General features: G+C 38.3%; 1 protein-coding gene and 1 long non-coding RNA gene across 5 annotated transcripts in view; both read right to left on the reverse strand.

Annotated features, from left to right (window-relative positions):
- MACROD2 (mono-ADP ribosylhydrolase 2) overlaps window positions 1-19,231 on the reverse strand; it is a 1,919,734-nt gene that overhangs the window by 1,018,828 nt on the left and 881,675 nt on the right. The gene's annotated exons all lie outside the window — the stretch shown is intronic.
- LOC144297914 (uncharacterized) lies at window positions 7,466-9,380 on the reverse strand. Its single transcript, XR_013364843.1, has 2 exons — window positions 9,267-9,380; window positions 7,466-7,759 (listed from the first exon to the last, which is right to left on the reverse strand). It is a non-coding gene; the product is annotated as an uncharacterized LOC144297914 (long non-coding RNA).

Below are 19,231 nucleotides of genomic sequence, written 5' to 3' on the forward strand. Positions count from 1 at the left end.
AGGAAGAAGAAAGTTTCCCAGTCAAGGGTGTGGTGTTGGAGAAGACCCCAGGGCTATGGAGGGATGAGACACAATGATATGTAAATTGAGGTGGCTGATTTAAACTGAATCAGGAATCATGAGCAAAGTATGGGTTGGCCCCTAGTCTACTGTTCCCTTGCTCTTCCCTAGCTCTTAATCTCTTTGGGAAGGAAATTCTGACAGGAGGCACACCCCTGGGTGAGACCAAGAAGATTTCCCTGTGAGTAACCAAGCAAAACAGTGTTTTTGGAGTTCTTATTGAAGGTGGGGCTGTCTGCAGTGTCTAGACTGGTCGAGGCCCAAGGCTATGCCTTGCAGTGAATTGGTTTTTACAAATGGATTTTCTGGCTGTGGATTTTGGGGAAGGCAGATGAGAAGCTAGCTAGAGGCTCCATTCTGTTTGTGGATTCCCTTTGTGAATGAAGCTCCCAGAGTTCTACATCTCTATGGCACCTCAATTCAAGGAATTTAATTCTCTTTTATTCTAGACTGTGTGTCTGTTAGGTGCTTATTTGCTGGTTCATGTGTACTGGGGAACTGGAAGGAGAAGGAATACAAGAGGTGGGAAGGTAGAGCTGTAGAAGTGTTGGAAACAAGCACCAGAGCAATCACTGCTGAGAATTCTCATACACTCTCCACATGTGGAGCTTTGTACACATTGCAAGCAACTACTTGGATAAACAGGGATCACCTATAGGACAGCCAGACCTCTCTCCTTAGCCTCTCCTTTCTCCTTAGCCTAATGGAAGCACATCAAAGTTTGTTTGTTTGTTTTGTTTTGTTTTGTTTTTTTGATACTTACTGTGAGAACTGGTCAAACTCCTAGAGGTAAATCTCACAAAACAGTGGGGCCCCCTCTATGATGGGTCTCCCTAGAGTTTTTGACTCTCAGAGTTGCCTTACACTGGGCCTCCAAAAATTTATCAGCTTAAGTGTTCGTTCTCTGGCTCTGCTTCCCATGGCGTTTCCATTGTGATTCTCCACTCTGATGGGTACAAATATGAATAAAAGATCATCTCTACTGTCAAGGAGCTCTAGTCAAGTGGGAAGGTGCAGGAATGAGACTGGAGTATGGTAGAGACAAGACACAAAGAGCCTTGTGTGCTGTTCTAAGGAGTTTACATGTGATCCCACAGGTCATCTCCCTGGACTGTGAGCTCTGTGCAAGCAGAAATCCTGTCCTAATGGAGCAGTATCTCCAGGGCTTAGTGTAAGACAAGACACACATGAAGCATCCAATATATATATTTGCAAAGTGAATGAAAAAATTAAGAAGCAAAAAAAGAATTTTTTTTTTCACTGAGGCTTGAAATGAGGGGAAAGGGAAATCTTATTTAAGGATTCTTAGGTGTAACCTCCAGACTGGTGGCATCAACAACCTGGGAACTTGTTAGAAATGCAAATTCTCAGGTCCCACCCACCCCAGGGAGACCTAATCTGATATCAGAGGGTGGGGCTCAGCAATGTGTGTTTTAACAAGCCCTATAAGATGGTTCTGATATAGGTTCAAATTTGAGAACCACCAATTGTTTAGAACCAGAATGGGATCCTTAGGAGAAATGGCCTCCTAGACAAAATCTGACATTTTTGATTGAGGGTGATTTGCATACTGGTTTGGGACACTTGAGGGATAGGGTCTGGACATGGGTAACATGCAAGAGTAGAACCTGGCTCATTAGCAGGTTTTCCACAAGCTCTAATGGTGGATTTGGTGCCAAAGAAAACAGCGGTGGCCCTTGTACTGAAACTAAGACTGGGTGGGAGTGCCAAGACTTGGTTTAAAAATGCAAATTTTGGTTTACCACTTCAGACGAGAGTAGAATCTGCTGGTTCAACCCTTTGTCTGTCATCCATCTCTGGAAGCACAACAGAAGATGGAAGATGAAGAGGAAGGAGGAAAAAAAAGTCTCCTATCTCTTCATCTGTGTGTCTGAATATCTGGACCTCTCCAGAAGCTATCCCGACCCAATGCCAAGAACTTCCCACTCTTAAAAAATAGTTCTCATTACTTATAAATCATCTCATCGTATTTCCGATGTCGTGGGTACAAAAATATACGTGTAAATCATATGTAGCCAGGTGTTCCTGGCCTATTAGAAACTTGGAAACACAAAAGATGACACATACACCTATCAGCAGAAAATCAGTGACTGAGTCCAACTTCAGATTCAGTAAGAGAGAGAATCCAGAAAGTCTAGTCCCCAGCTACTTTGCAGAATTCAGTGTAAGGTCGGATAGGTCTTGGAAATATTCATGGTAGATAAGAGTGTCAGAATGTCAGAGTATGATCACAGGAAAGCAAAGGAAAAATCAATTAAAACTATTATTATGATTGAAAATTAGATACGTATTGCAATAAAATCAGATGAAGTCAAATTAAAAAATAACAAAGATGGAGACATCAAGTAGATGACAAACCCAGTGGTCCAATGAGAAAAAGAAAACTTTCCATTTCAATGTAAAACCATAGTGAAGAAATACTCCACCATGGTGTCTGTTCCCCAAAGGAGGAATATGGAAAATTCCTGACACACTCAATACTCCCGCCTCTCTCCAGCCTGGGGCAGTCATCACTATCAAAGCCTGCTCTCCTTCCCTGCTGAGCACTCACTCAGTCTCAGAGTTTTCAACACTTTCAACACCAGCAGCCAGCAGCCAGCAGCCACTGCCAATGAATCAGAATTGCTACTTCACCATCTATGACTGGCAGCAATGGGCCTGGGCTGGCAAGCTCCTTTTGTTCCCAACTCTGTCTCTCGTCCCTTTGCCATAGGAAGCCTCTGCCATATGGTGTCCCAAAGTGTACTTGCTCTAATTAGTACTTACTTGCATAATTCCAGAACAAACCAACAAGTAATTATATAAAACGTGTGCTTTATTTTCATCTCCTTTTTAATGTTTCACATACACAAATGCATTTCCCAGTTCAACAAAGGGGGAAAAATAATCAATGATTCTGGAAGTATAAAAAATAAAACTATGTAGTTATGAAAACGCATGGTACATGTATAGATTATATAAGTGTATCCCAAAATATGGAGCATTTGCATGGTGGTACACAGTATTTTTTTATATATAAAAATTAAAGTTGTTTTTTTTTAAATAGCAACAATTATGTGGGTTTTTTTGATTATGTGTTTTTAATGCATATAAAAATAACTCAGGCCTCTGAATTCATTATGGATATTATTGTTTGTTTCAAGGATAAGTGAAAACAAAGCAAATAGCGACAGTAGCTTAGAGAAAAATATTAAGCAAGTAATAGTGCAGGCAGCAAAGGTCTTGCAGGTAGCATGTGGCTGGCCAAAGCCTGAGAAATGCTGTTATATAAATTGTACACGTGCTGAGTCTCACCTAATTTCACTGCTGATTTACTTATGCTTTAAGGAGAACATGCCAACCCCAACAACACAGCACTAACATTTCCAACTGCCCCCCAATTAAGTGTGAAGTTACCCTTGCCTTCTCAGAATTGTCTTGCACTAAAATTTTATGATTTAAAAACAACTAATTCATGAACTTAGCTAAAACGCGAGAGGTAAAAAAGCTTAGCCTTTTATCTGACCCATAATCTACAATTAACCTGGTTATGTCCTCAGCCACAACTAACTAGTGTCATTCCCAATTAACTTCCCCAGAGAATTTTTCAATTAGCACTAACAGTTCAAACCACTAAAAAGCAACAGCACAAGGTGGCATGGTAATAGGCCTGCTTCCAAAAGTATTAATTCACTCTGACAACTGACAACAACAACAAAATCCTAGGGAAAAAAAAAATTAAAAATCCGTTCTATTTTATCTTTGCCATTATAATATGGACCCTTCTTAGAGGCCTAATTTATTTGACATGTTTTGAGAAACCATTTTTATTATCACATATCTGAATTATATTCCTTTTTTTTTTTTCTGGTTTGGAATAGTACCCGGTTTCCATTTGTCAGAAGCATTTGTCATTGAGTGATGAGGTTACATTGCAAGAGATGTCATAAGCAGTGGTTTGTCACCACCTGCCACATTAAATGAACCTCAAGGTAAACACCAGGTTATAGGGCAAATAAGCAAGGCTTTTTATGCCTTCCTCCCTCAGCCATGCACTAATTTGTACAAGCAAAAGCAAGCCTAGATTTTCAATCTAGTACTAGATATCTAGTACTAGATAAAAATAATGACTCTAAATCAATAAAAACTTCACATGAATTACCAAAAAGAGTTGAAAGTCATATTTAGTTTGAACCCCATAACTTTTTGTTTTCTTTTTAGAAAAACAGATTTAAAAAATATTTCTATTAACCATATCATGCAATTTCCAGGTAAATCTGTGAAATAAGTGATTGTAAGTTTTCTATTTCCAGAGTGCCTTATTTCATCTACCCCAGGCTACCTCCTCCTTCACCATCTCCTCTTTCCTTCAGCTCTCTTTAGGAATTTGTCACAGGACTGGGGCCCACATTCAGCTCCAAACTCAGGCATTGATGAAAAGTTAAGAGATATTATGATGCATTGCAATTGGGAGTCTCAGAATTATAAAATCTGCAAGACAGAAAGTAATCAACTCCAAGTAGTGAAATTTGGGGGCAGCAGTGGGAGAAGAGGGAACCTTGTTTAGGTGAGATGGTAGGATTCACATGCTTCAGAAATGGTTTCTCGGTACACAGACCTGGAAAAAGGAAAGCATATCTTCTACCTTGGATATGCTAATTAGGTGCTAACACACCTAATAGCATCCACACCAAAATATATGATCAGGGGTGTCTGGGTGGCACAGTTGGTTAAGCGTTCAACCCTTGGTTTCTGCTCAGGTCCTGGGATAGAGCCCTGCATCAAGCTCTGTGCTTAGCATGGAGTCTGCTTGAGATTCTCTCTCTCCCTCTCCCTCTCCTCTCCCCACTTGTGCTCTCTCTCTCTCTTTCTCAAATAAATAAATAAAATCTTTCTAAAAAATATGATCAAACTCATCTGTGTGAAGGTACTATATACATAGATGCTGGGATGTCAAACATCGTGAGGAGGAAATGGACAAAGTTTCTGGTAATTATAACTACTGTATATAAAATTCTATCTTCATTTTACAGATTAGGAAACTAAGGCATGGGGAGGGGTTTCTTTTCTTTTCTTTTCTTTTCTTTTTTCTTTTCTTTTCTTTTTTCTTTTCTTTTCTTTTCTTTTCTTTTCTTTTCTTTTCTTTTCTTTTCTTTTCTTTTCTTTTCTCACAAGTTTACCTGGTTAACTACAAATCCCAATTGGCTTTTCTTTCCATTTTACCACAATTAGTTTCCCCAACAATCCATGTAGGTCCAAAGAATGCAGCATTTGAATGTACCTTGTATCTTAAAGTTCTGTACTATAAACAAAGATGGCCAGGTTTAACATTTAAACCAAAAAGAGGCTAGAAGCAGTTACCACTCTGCAAATTCAGAGCAAAGGGAGTATGAAAAAATTGTTTATAAGCCTCCCCAGGTACTGACTTTCATTTGAAAAGCTTGTTTCTACACATCAGTATCATTATTATAAGTTTGTTTTAACACCAATCTATACCAAGGTTATGCCATGTTAACAACACAGAAAAACAAAAACAAAAACAAAAACGAATTAATGTATTAGAACTCTGAGAACTAAAGCATTTGTACATATGCTCCTCTGAGAGTTAGAAACTAAATGGGTTAAGTATCAAATTTAAAAAAGCACAGGTATTATGCATTCTAAATGGATACCCCCCTACCCTCATAAATAGTGAGACTAGCTACTGTTTCTAGTGCTGGGTACAGAGTAGGCAATTAATTCTGTTTATGGATTGGCAGACAAGAGAATTCAGCAGACTCACATCAAATACTTCTCTAGTGCCTAATTTGCAATTTGGAAAACCGGGAGTAACAATCATTCCTTTAGAAATCAAACAAGGAAGCTGGCCTCAGAACTCCCTAGGTTCTGGCCTTTAAAGCTATTTTCTTGAGAGGATTCTGTGTGACAGACACTGCAACTGCTCAGCTGATGGGTCAGAGCACTTTCTTTTTCTCCTTTATAACTTTATTAGAGAATGAATACTGCTCACTCTTTGAGGGCACAACTTTATGGGAGATTGGGACCCTTCACACTTTATGGAAAGGTCAAAGCTCTCCTAAAAATGGCCAATGAACCCAATAAATTCTTGACTTAGAAGTCCAATCAATCTGCGTTTCATCATTTCACTTAAAAATAAAATGGCCAAGCCTGCTTTGCCTGGACTATTATTTATTAGATTTCAATAAAGAAGCTTGCCTTTCATTAAAATTTTGTCACAAAACACCCCATGCTGTGACTTTCTCTTGCAAAAGGCATTTTCAATTTTTCCCTCCTTTCTTGAAAAAAGAAGTAATTTTTGGCTCTCTTCTTTCTTGCTACTTTCTCTTTCTGTCTCTACATCTTTAAAGAAACCAAGTAATAGAACTACTTCCTTTTTTTTGTCTTAAAGAAATATGCAACAAGTGCTTTTTTTTCCTTTTTTATTTTCCAGCAGAAAGTCACAATCCTTTAAAAAGAAGAATTTTAGATACTGAATATCACAGTTCTCTATTTGTGAAGACTGGATTAAAAAATCACTTTTAGGTGAACAACTCACAGAATAAAAATTTATATATAAATACATATATGTATAGACACATATATACATATATATGTTTTCACTGATGATATACAGTATGGAAAGATAAGGCAAATATTACAAAACTCTTATAGATTTTACAAGTAATGAAGATTATAGATTATACAAGTAACCAAGAAAACTACTGAATACTGAGGTTATGAGTTGCTAATGAGACATGAAGGTTGAAGACAGTACCATCGGCATTAGCTATTTAAATATTAATAAGTTGTTTTTTGCATAAGGTCAATTTAGGAAGAGAATAAGTTCAGAAAACATAACCACATTCCAAAATCTCAATTTCAACTAAACTGGAAATATTCAGGACCTCTCTCTGAGCATAGATCTTTGCACTTCAAATACATTAGAACACAATTTTGATAACAGATATAAATTGTATTTCCTTCGAACTATTAGATGGCAACATTATACTCAATTTCTTTATCCTTAACCATGAACTTCAGCTCATGTAATCAAACAAAATCAAACTGATGTAAGACATGCTCAGCAAGTAGTGGGAACCAGGAAGCTGAATTTCCATTTTCCTTTGTATTTTACAAATCATGCAAATTCAATTCAAAATTACTTAAAATTGGGACTGCGGTCTGATAACTTGATGATAGAGAAAAATTAATTTGAAATAAAGAAAAACAGTAATTTGTGAAACCCACGGCCACTGGTAGGTTAGACACACAGGAAAAGGTGGGGCTGTGTGGGAGAGGTGTAGAGATTGGGAATGTATTTCTAAAAAACTTTACTTCTCCACATCAGCTCTTTCCTTTTAAATTGTGGGTAATGAGCCTGAAGAAGAGAATAAGAGGCTGGCTCTAAAAAGGTGGAAGGATGCTTTATTCTATATCATAAAAACAAAAACAAAAACAAAACAAAATAGACAAAAAACACAAAAGGAAAGATGGGGCGGATAAGAGACATTGAGTGATAGGGCAGGAAAGCAAGGAACTCATGTGGAATGTTTTCCTTCCTTCCTTCCTTCCTTCCTTCCTTCCTTCCTTCCTTCCTTCCTTCCGTCCATCCTTCCGTCCATCCTTCCTTTCTTCCAGGAAAGCCAAAGAATTGTCAGGATTTTATGAACTTATAAAATATGGAAATGGTTGCACACAGCTGTAATGGAGAAGTGAGTTTCTTAGGTTACTTTACTCACATTAGTTGGGTTTGTCTTGCCCAGACTCTGGGACCAATGCTGTCCTCAAAGTTCTATAGCTCCAAAGCCATATCAGAAATGATAAATATGTGTGGACACCAGGGTGGCTCAGCAGTTGGGCACCTACCTTCGGCTCAGATCGTGATCCTGGAATCTGGGATTGAGTCCCACATCAGGCTCCTGCAAGGAGCCTGTTTTTCCCTCTGCCTATGTCTCTGCCTCTCTCTCTCAGTCTGTGTCTCTCATAAATAAATAAATAAATCTTTAAAAAAAAAGAAATGAAAAAAAAAAAGAAATGATAAATATGTGGCACATGTATTACCTCTCCTCTTTTACCTCATGCCCATGACAGACATTATTGATCAAATATGACAGCCTTTCTCACTGAGCTGATATAGAACCTCAGAATCCCTCTCAACACAGGGCTCCAAGTGGACATTACTAATTGATTAAAGGAGGTACTTGAGGGATCCCTGGGTGGTGCAGCCGTTTGGCGCCTGCCTTTGGCCCAGGGCGCGATCCTGGAGACCCGGGATCGAATCCCACGTCGGGCTCCCGGTGCATGGAGCCTGCTTCTCCCTCTGCCTGTGTCTCTGCCTCTCTCTCTCTCTCTCTCTCTCTCTCTCTCTCTGTGTGTGTGACTATCATAAATAAATAAAAATTTAAAAAAAAAAAAAAAAAAAAAGGAGGTACTTGAGATGAAATCTAGTCATTATTGAGCAAAGCACAAATCTTGTGGTGGACTCGGTTTGCCCGTAATAGGGTTCCTGCTTCTGGATCCATGGTGAGTTAGTTACTTAATCCAGTCCTATAAGGACTGGATTATTTGCTTCTAAACTTCAATATATTTATTAATGGGGATCTGATACCTCCCCCCAGACCTCTCAGACAGCAACCATGAGTCCAGAGGGGGCCCACTCATGAGTACCATAGACCACTGAAGAAAATCAAGGTCCTAAATCTCTACTCCTCTAATCCATAATCATCAAGACTCATTCCCCAACTGACTTCCACTGATAGAGAAATCTGATGTTTGTTGATAGTAAGTGAATTACACTGATTCTCTACATGTAAGCTTCATAGTGGAGGACAATACACTAAATTTGAATGGTCCCCTAGTAATGTGGCATAAAAAAAAAAAAAAAACAGATCAAGTAAACCAATAAATCATCTTTGGCCTTTTAATAACTGTAAGCTTGGAGACCATACTCTGAAAACATTAGGTTCTCCTGGCCTCAAGTTTTCTGCTAAAACATTTTCCCTAAAACAGGCCCTGTGTTAGCCCTGGAGCTCAGGAAATGTCTCTAGGAATGTCAAAAGCTACTTCTCCCAAAATTTCAGACACTCCCTTCAGTGGAGTCCCTGAAATCCAGAGGTAGTTCAGGGTATAGGCTTGGAATCAGGGTCTTATTCCCTAGAAATTTCTGAGCACTAAGTAGGCATTGCCCTCTGAACCAATGAACCTACCAAAACCATATCTGCTGTGGTCCTGCATATGTCCCCAGGTCCTATTGGGCTTGCTGGTTCATTGATGGAACCAGATCTCTGACCTCTCCGAGGTCATTCTTACTTTGATGAAAGATTCTAGAATCCTAGGGTTTAAGCCCTACCTTGAATTCAATTGTTTCTTCTGAATCATAGGATGCTAATCCAATTATTCCTTTAGGCCCAGGCAAGACTGTTTGTATGTTCCATAATAGAAGAGATTGGTGAAAGAACCATCTCCCCTGGACCAGAAGAGTCCCTAATGAGCATCCAGTGTCTTCAGACAGCATAAGTCTAGGAACTCAGGGTCGTCCATTCTAGTAGCCTACAATAACGGAATCCAACCTTACTATGGCCTGAATCCTAAGAGTCTTCTACCCTAATGAGCCTGGCCCCAAGTTTTCAAGAATTCTATCTTTCAGAAATCAGACATTAGGAGCCAGTATGTCTCTTATTGCCAAAAGTTCAGCTGAGAAGTTCAACCTCAGAGATGTTCAAGAAGGATGACAGGAGCAAACATGATAGAAAAATAGTATATTTGTCCTTATACGCACTTGAGTTAAAATCACAGCTCTGTGACTTTACCAAGTTGCTTTGTTTCTCTAAGCTTAAACAAGGGTAAAGTAGAAAGATAATAAGAATATAATAGAGTTGTTGAGATCCTTAGAGGTGATATGTGTTAAGTGCTTGGCACATGACAGGCACTTTCAACAATCATACCTAGTATAGCAGTCTCTCACCAAAGTGTAAAATTAACATGTAAGCATATTTGAAGCATAAGGCTTGTCACATAATAGGTACTCAAATATATAGAGAAAAAATTAGTAATAAATAAATAGATGATCCAGTCATGTTTGTTACTGTGCATAAGAAAATATTTTTTAAAAAGAGACACATTTACCAGGCAATCAACTTATCTGAGCACTGGCAATACTTTTTATTCACTGTTAGTTTGATGCTTCAATTAAAACAAGCAGTGACCTAAAATAATTTTATAAATGATTTCTGAAAAACCATCAAATCCACTTAAGCTGTGATTTTTGACCTGTAAGTCACATTTGAACATTTATATGGAACTCAATAATAAAATTCTGCCTTTGAAGGGGAGAAGAAATCGTTCAGCAAATGGGTGCTTTGCAATAGCTAAAGTCATTCCCGTATCTGAAAGATAAATTTCTCCCATCAAATGACAGTGTATCATTTTTATGCTGAACCTCAATTAGAGTTAAAAATTTCAAACTTAGACATGTAAAGATTATTTTTGAAAAGTTAATTCCCTTATTGGGTACCCACAGTTGAGTTTTGATTGTACAGAGAGAAAAAAAAAACATCTTTTCAGAACTGAACACTTGGTTGGTTAAATGTGTGGCCAGTGGCAGAGAAAAGTCAAATCCCTAAAGCATAATTCTGAGACTTGTAGTCATTGCTGAGAGGCTATCAAAGTGAAAAGTATGCATATTTGCTATAAATAACTGACTATTGAGCCTCTCATTTTAGGGTATTCAGAACAGAGAGATGCTTTCACACCTGAATGATCCCACTGACTCTTATATGTGAAAAGATAGTTCTGATTATACACATAGTTTGCTTTGTAATAATGTCAGTCTGTTTTGTAGGCTCCTAAAAGGAAGGCATGTTCCATCAACCTGACTACCATCTAAGTCAAATAGCTCTGAGTTCAAATCCCAGTTCTGTTTCTTAGTAAAAGTTCCACCTTGGGCAAAGTACTTAATGTCATGAAGCCTTTAGTCTCTTAAATTTTCATTTAAGTACTTGTCATTTTTTGTCCTCTGTCTATTATCCCAAGACATTCTCTCTGACGCTCTGCTCTGCTCTGTGCCCAGGGAGGCTGATTCTGTGTTTCAGCATCACAGGTTCAACTGAGACAGCATCAGCAAGAGTCAGAGGACAAGTCTATGTTTCCATTAGAGCTCCTGGAAACAGTCAAAATCTTTGTACTATGAGTACTTTTGTCACCTCATTTCCGAGGCCACAGACCCATTGGAAAGATGAAAGGAGATGCTGAATGCAAAGCACTTGGCAAAGGCCTGTCACAAATGATGAGTGATAGATGTTCAAAGCCAAAATAAGCAAATGGGGTTTGAGGAGGGTCCACAGCTAGTTAAGCTGATTGAAATAATGCCACCAAAGCTGAGGCAACAGTTTCAATTAAGTGTGAGGGAATGAAATACTTGGTTTCAGCCATTCTCCATCCCCTTCACGTATTTGTCCATTGTCTGTTTAGCATACTCCAAACCTTCCTCTGACAAGATCCAAGGAAAAAGATTCTCTCCTGAAGAGTCATCAGAACAGAATAAAATCACTGCCCAAAAGTACTGCAATTAGCAGCGGTCGGGGCACAGGGGTCACGACCTGTGCTCAGTGCCAAAGGAGAGCCAGATTGAGGCAATGTAATGACAGCCCTGTGATGCCCTGGGGAAGTTGCTCTGGGATAGGTGGATAAACTGCTCCTTAGAGGTTCAGGATGTGAAAACCAAGACAAAGTGTTGAGATGTTGAATGCTATATATATAGGTTCCCTTAAAGATCTAAGAGAGATGTGAATAAATACAGGGATTCCAATTTTGTTGTACCTTGATAAATAGACCCACTGGCTTAGTGTGTCAGCACTAAACCACAGGGATCATGATTTTAGAAACATTGCCCAAAGGCTAAAGATTCTAATCTTTCTGATATTTCAGTCTGTTCCACAGCCAAACTACCCAAGAAGAATAGTCTGGAATATAAGTGTCTGGTTCTACGGTTCTTGAAGTGTGGTCCTAGGGCCAGCAGCAACAGCATCCCCTGAGAATGACTTAGAAATGCAAAGTCTAGGGTCTCACCAGACCTACTGAATCAGAATTCTGCAGGTGGAGCCCAGAGATCTGTGTTTTAATAAGCTCTCCAGGGCACCCCTGGTGGCTCAGCGGTTTAGCGCCACCTTCGGCCCAGGGCGGGATCCTGGAGATCTGGGAATGAGTCCCACGTCGGGCTTCCTGCATGGATCCCGCTTCTCCCTCTGCTTGGGTCTCTGCCTCTCTCTCTGTCTCTCATGAATAAATAAAATCTTTAAAAAAAACATAAGCTCTCCAGGTGATTCTGATCACATTCAAATTTGAGAACTACTGTTTTGGCACAAATGTCTTAGTACCAATACATATTATTACTAATAGTCACTGCTTGCTACCCACTTACTGTGAATTAAACACAGTGCTAAAATCTTTACTTGAATCCCCGCATCTAATATTTACAACAGCCTTGTGAGGTAGGTACTGCTGGCAACTCCATTTATGAAAAGGAAACTGAGCATCAGGGAATTTGCAGAGCATATCAATGGCATTGCCAGCCAATGATAGAAACAGAAACGGAATCCATGCTGGCCTTCCCAATGATCCTAATTACTTTATCTTGATACTCCATAAGGAAAAAAGATTCATCCTTGTAGAGCAAAATGTATCTTTTAAAGAGGTGCATTTGTTGAATTATATGAACTCTTTTTGGAAGACTCCAGAGACTATTTCTCAGCTTGCTCAGTGAAACTGGGAGCTGCTCTAACCAGGAACTCTCACCAACCCTAAGATGTGGTCTACTCTCAGAAAAGCACAAAAGGATATTTAGGAGACAGGGAATGGGCTGAGCCAAGGATCTGGGGGCCAGATAGCCATCTGGAAAAGGATCGAACATGTAGAGTTTCTAACTTGTCCAAATAAATGTCCTCTTTGTCTCCACCAAAAATCAATTTATCTATCTATCTCTCTATTGATCTGTCTATCATACACACACACACACACACACACACACACACACGAGTATATATTGCTCATACTTTTATCAGCCATTGGAGGAAAATATAAATTTGGATCTCTTTCCTCTTCCAAAAAAGAGATGAGACTGAATATAAGTGAATTTAAAAAACAAAAAACTGGCACGCCTGGGTGGCTCAGTAGTTGAGCATCTGCCTTCGTCCCAGGGCATGATCCTGGAGTCCTGGGATTGAGTCCCATGTTGGGCTCCCTGCATGGAGCCTGCTTCTCCCTCTCCCTATGTCTCTGCCTCTCACATTTATTCTCTCATCAATAAATAGATAAAACTTAAAAAAGAAAGAAAGACAAAAATAAATAACAAACAAAAAAACCCAAACTCTAAAAGGGAGTTCCTAGGAATTATTAAATGGAGTATACTAGTGTCTAACACAATGCAATTCTTATATTCTGTATTCTACATTGATGAACAGAGGTCTACTTTTATCTGGAGGAAACAAGTATCAACAAATGTTAATCTTACAATGATCAACAGCTGATTGCTGTATTTTTATTTCAGCACATAAAAAAACCTTCAATATAAAGATCCTGCTTCAAAAATTACATGCCATAAAATTTATGTGACATCCAGCAGATAAAAGGTTAAAATATATATAGAATTAATTAACCTAATTATGACAGATATATTTAAACAGAGTATTCTCTTTATCCAGCAAGGCTCTCATTCAAAATAGAAGGAGAGATAAAGACCTTCCAAGATAGGCAGAAACTGAAAGAATATGTGACCACCAAACCAGCTCCACAAGAAATATTAAGGAGGACTCTGTAAAAGAAAGAGGAAGTCCAAGGAAACAATCCACAAAAACAGGGACTGAATAGGTATCATGATGACACTAAATTCATATCTTTCAATAGTAACTCTGAACTTGAATGGGCTTAATGATCCCATCAAAAGGCACAGGGTTGCAGACTGGATAAAAAAACAAGAGACTCATCCATTTGCTGTCTACAAGAGACTCATTTTAGACATAAGGACACCTACAGCTTGAAAATAAAAGGTTGGAGAACCATTTACCATTCAAATGGTCCTCAAAAGAAAGTAGGGGTAGCCATCCTCATATCAGATAAATTAAAGTTTATCCCAAAGACTGTTGTAAGAGATGAAGAGGGATGCTACACCATACTGAAAGGATCTATCCAACAAAAGGACTTAATAATCATGAATATTTATGCCCCGAATGTGGGAGCTGCCAAGTATATCAATCAATTAATAACCAAAGTTAAGACATACTTAGATAATAATACACATATACTGGGAGACTTGAATATGGCGCTTTCTACAATTGATAGAGATTCTAAACACAACATCTCCAAAGGAACAAGAGCTTTAAATGATACACTGGACTAGATGGATTTCAGAGATATTTAGAGAACTTTCCATCCAAAAGCAACTGAATACACATTCTTCTCAAGTGCACATGGAATTTTCTCCAGAATAGACCACATACTGGGTCACAAATCAGGTCTTAACGGATACCAAAAGATTGGGATCGTCCCCTGCATATTTTCAGACCATAATGCTTTGAAACTAGAACTAAACCGCAAGAAGAAATTTGGAAGGATTTCAAACACGTGGAGGTTAAAGAGCATCCCACTAAAAGATGAAATGGTCAACCAGGAAATTAGAGAATTAAAAAGATTCATGGAAACTAATGAGAATGAAAATACAACCGTTCAAAGTCTTTGGGATACAGCAAAAGCAGTCCTAAGGGGGAAATACATCGCAATACAAGCATCCATCCAAAAACTGGAAAGAACTCAAATACAAAAGCTAACCTTACACCTAAAGATGCTGGAGAAGGAACAGCAAATGAAACCTTCAGCCAGCAGAAGAAGACAGTTCATAAAGATTTGAGAACTCATGAAATAGAGACCAAAGAACTGTGGAACAGATCAACAAAACCAGGAGTTGGTTCTTTGAAAGAATTAATAAGAGATAAACAATTAGCCAGCTTTATTAAAAAGAAGAGAGAAAAGACTCAAATTAATAAAATCATGAATGAGAAAGGAGAGATCACCACCAATACCAAGGAAAAACAAACGATTTTAAAAACTTATTATGAGCAGCTATACGCCAATAAATTAGGCAATCTAGAAGAAATGAATGCATTTCTGGAAAAACACAAACTACCAAAATTGGAACAGGAAGAAATAGAAAACCTGAACAGGCCGATAACCAGGAAGGAATTTGAAGCAGTCATCAAAAACCTCCCAAGACACCAAAGTCCAGGACCAGATGGCTTCCCAGGGGAATTCTATGAAACGTTTAAAGAAGAAACCATACCTATTCTACTAAAGCTGTTCTGAAAGATAGAAAGGGATGGAGTACTTCCAAATTTGTTCTATGAGGCCAGAATCACCTTAATTCCAAAACCTGACAAAGACCCCACCAAAAAGGAGAATTATAGACCAATATCCCTGATGAACACAGATGCAAAAATTCTCAACAAGATACTAGCCAATAGGATCCAACAGTACATTAAGAAGATAATTCACCATGACCAAGTGGGATTTATCCCCGGGATGCAAGACTGGTTCAACACTCATAAAGCAATTAATGTGATAGATCATATCAACAAGAGAAAAAACAAGAACTATATGATCCTCTCAACAGATGCAGAGAAAGCATTTGACAATATACAGCATTCATTCCTGATCAAAACTCTTCAGAGTGTAGGGATAGAGGGAACATTCCTCAACATCTTAGAAGCCATCTATGAAAAGCCCACAGCAAATATCATTCTCAATGGGGAAACCTTGGGAGCCTTTCCCCTAAGATCAGGAATAAGACAGGGATGTCCACTCTCACCACGGCTATTCAACATAGTACTAGAAGTCCTAGCCTCAGCAATCAGGCGACAAAAAGAAATAGAAGGCATTCAAATTGGCAAAGAAGAAGTCAAACTTTCCCTCTTCACAGATGACATGATACTGTACATCGGAAACCCAAAAGACTCCTCACCCCAAGATTGCTAGAACTCATACAGCAATTTGGCAGCGTGGCAGGATACAAAATCAATGCCCAGAAATCAGTGGCATTTCTATACACTAACAATGAGGCTGAAGAAAGAGAAATTAAGGAGTCAATCCCATTTACAATTGCACCCAAAAGCATAAGATACCTAGGAATAAACCTAACCAAAGATGTAAAGGATCTATACCCTCAAAACTATAGAACACTTCTGAAAGAAATAGAGGAAGACACAAAGAGATGGAAAAATATTCCATGCTCATGGATTGGCAGAATTAATATTGTGAAAATGTCAATGTTACCCAGGGCAATTCACACATTTAATGCAATCTATATCAAAATACCATGGACTTTCTTCAGAGAGTTGTAACAAATAATCTTAAGGTTTGTGTGGAATCAGAAAACATCCTGAATACCAGGGGAATATTAAAAAAAACAACAACATAGCTGGGGGCAACACAATGCCAGATTTCAGGTTGTACTACAAAGCTGTGGTCATCAAGACATTGTGGTACTGATACAAAAACAGACACATAGATCAATGGAACAGAATAGAGAATCCAGAAATGGACCCTCAACTTCATGGTCCACTAATATTCGACAAAGCAGGAAAGACTATCCACTGGAAAAAAGACAGTGTCTTCAATAAATGGTGCTGGGAAAATTGAACATCCACATGCAGAAGAATGAAACTAGACCACTCTCTTGCACCATACACAAAGATAAACTCAAAATGGATGAAAGATCTAAATGTGAGACAAGATTCCATCAAAATCCTAGAGGAGAACACAGGCAACTCCCTTTTTGAACTTGGCCACAGCAACTTCTTGCAAGATACATCCATGAAGGCAAGAGAAACAAAAGCAAACATGAATTATTGGGACTTCATCAAGATAAGAAGCTTCTGCACAGCAAAAGAAACAGTCAACAGAACTAAAAGACAACCTACAGAATGGGAGAAGATATTTGTAAATGACGTATCAGATAAAGGGCTAGTATCCAAGATCTATAAAGAATTTATTAAACTCAACAGCAAAGAAACAAACCTTCTAATAATGAAATGGGCAAAAGACATGAACAGGAATGTCACCAAGGAAGACATAGACATGGCCAACAAGCACATGAGCAAATGCTCTGCATCACTTGCCATCAGGGAAATACAAATCAAAACCGCAATGAGATCCCACCTCACACCAGTGGGAATGGGGAAAATTAACAAGACAGGAAACAACAAATGTTGGAGAGGATGTGGAGAAAGGGGAACCCTCTTGCACTGTTGGTGGGAATGTGAACTGGTACAGCCACTCTGGAAAACTGTGTGGAGGGTTCTCAAAGAGCTAAAAATAGATCTGCCGTATGACCCAGCAATTGCACTACTCAGGATTTACCCCAAAGATACAGATGCAGTGAAATGCCAGAACACCTGCACCCCAATGTTTATAGCAGCAATGTCCACAATAGCCAAACTGTAGAAGGAGCCTCGGTGTCCATCGAAAGATGAATGGATAAAGAAGATGTGGTCTATGTATACAATGCAATATTCCTCAGCCATTGGAAATGACAAATAACCACCATTTGCTTTGATGTGGATGGAACTGGAGGGTATTATGCTGAGTGAAATAAGCCAATCAGAGAAGGACTAACATTATATGGTCTCATTCATTTGGGGAATATAAAAATTAGTGAAAGGGAATAAAGGGAAAGGAGAGAAAATGTGTGAAAATATCAGTGAGGGTGACAAAACATGAGAGACACCTAACTCTAGGAAATGAACAAGGGGTAGTGGAAAGGGAGGTGGGCGTGGGTTGGAGTGACTGGATGATGGGCACTGAGGGGGGCACTGGACAGTGCATAACACCCATGAGCACTAGGTGTTATGCTAAATGTTGGCAAATGGAATTCCAATAAAAAAATTTTTTTAATAAAATAAATTAAAAAAAATAAACAAAAAATAGAGTATTCTTCACAATATTTGGGGGGAATTTTTAAGCTCACATTTTTATGAAATATATCCTTTTATTAAAATATGCACATATATTTGTATTTAGATGTAAAAGAAAAAAGACAATGATTAACAGAAAAAATATTCTAAATAAATATATATTGAGAATTTGCTTACTTGGAAAAAATATATATCTCATATCATTTACTAAGTTTACATTTTATGAAAATCCTAATCAAATGCAGATAAAATTCATCAATAATAATTGGAGCATTAATAACAAGTGAAACTGCCATAAAAATCAATCTGAAAAATCTATTTGAATAATTAAAAATACCCAAATAGAGAGCTAGTGAGTTTACTTTGCTTTACAAAAAAGGCATTCCATATATTTTGTTATGATATGACAGTCATATGCTAATTTCTCTGCCCTTCAGTTTCATACCCAAACATTTTGAAGACATTGGGTTTGTCTTTATACATCTCCATATATCCTGGAGTTCCTAGGAAACAGCATTGTAATTGATAAGACCTCCATATATTTATTAAATTAAATCCCTTTTCTAAGACTAAGGTGATATTATTTAGAAGGGTAGGGGCACTTGGCTCAGATTGTGGTCTCAGGGTCCTAGGATAGAGTGCTGCATCAGGTTTTCCACAGGGAGCCTGCTTCTCCCTTTGTCTATGTCTCTGCCTCTCTCTCTCTGTATCTCTCATAAATAAATTAATTTAAAAAAATAAAAAGAAGGCTAGGGACACAAATGCAAAACCCAGGCTGGGCAGTGAAGCAGAGAATTTTATATATATATATATATATATATATATATATATATATATATATATATATAATTTTTATATTTTTATTTTTAATTTATATTATAATATTTAATATATATTTAATTTTTTTATTCTTTAAAGATTCTATTTATCTATCCATGAGAGACACAGAGAAAGAGAGAGGCAGAGACACAGGCAGAGGGAGAAGCAGGCTCCATGCAGGGAGCCCGACCTGGGACTCGATCCTGGGTCTCCATGATCACTCCTGGGGTGAAGGCGGTGCTAAACCACTGAGCCACCCGGGGTGCTCTATCTTTTTTTAAAAGGTGCAGCTACTCCTCAGCTCCACACAAATGTCTTCAGGCAAGAATGAATGCTGGTCTAGTTCTTTCTAATATTTCAATTTTTCAAAGGAAAAAATGGCAATGAGGACTTCA

This window comes from Canis aureus, chromosome 26, assembly GCF_053574225.1.
Source record: "Canis aureus isolate CA01 chromosome 26, VMU_Caureus_v.1.0, whole genome shotgun sequence".
NCBI classification, from domain to species: domain Eukaryota; kingdom Metazoa; phylum Chordata; class Mammalia; order Carnivora; family Canidae; genus Canis; species Canis aureus.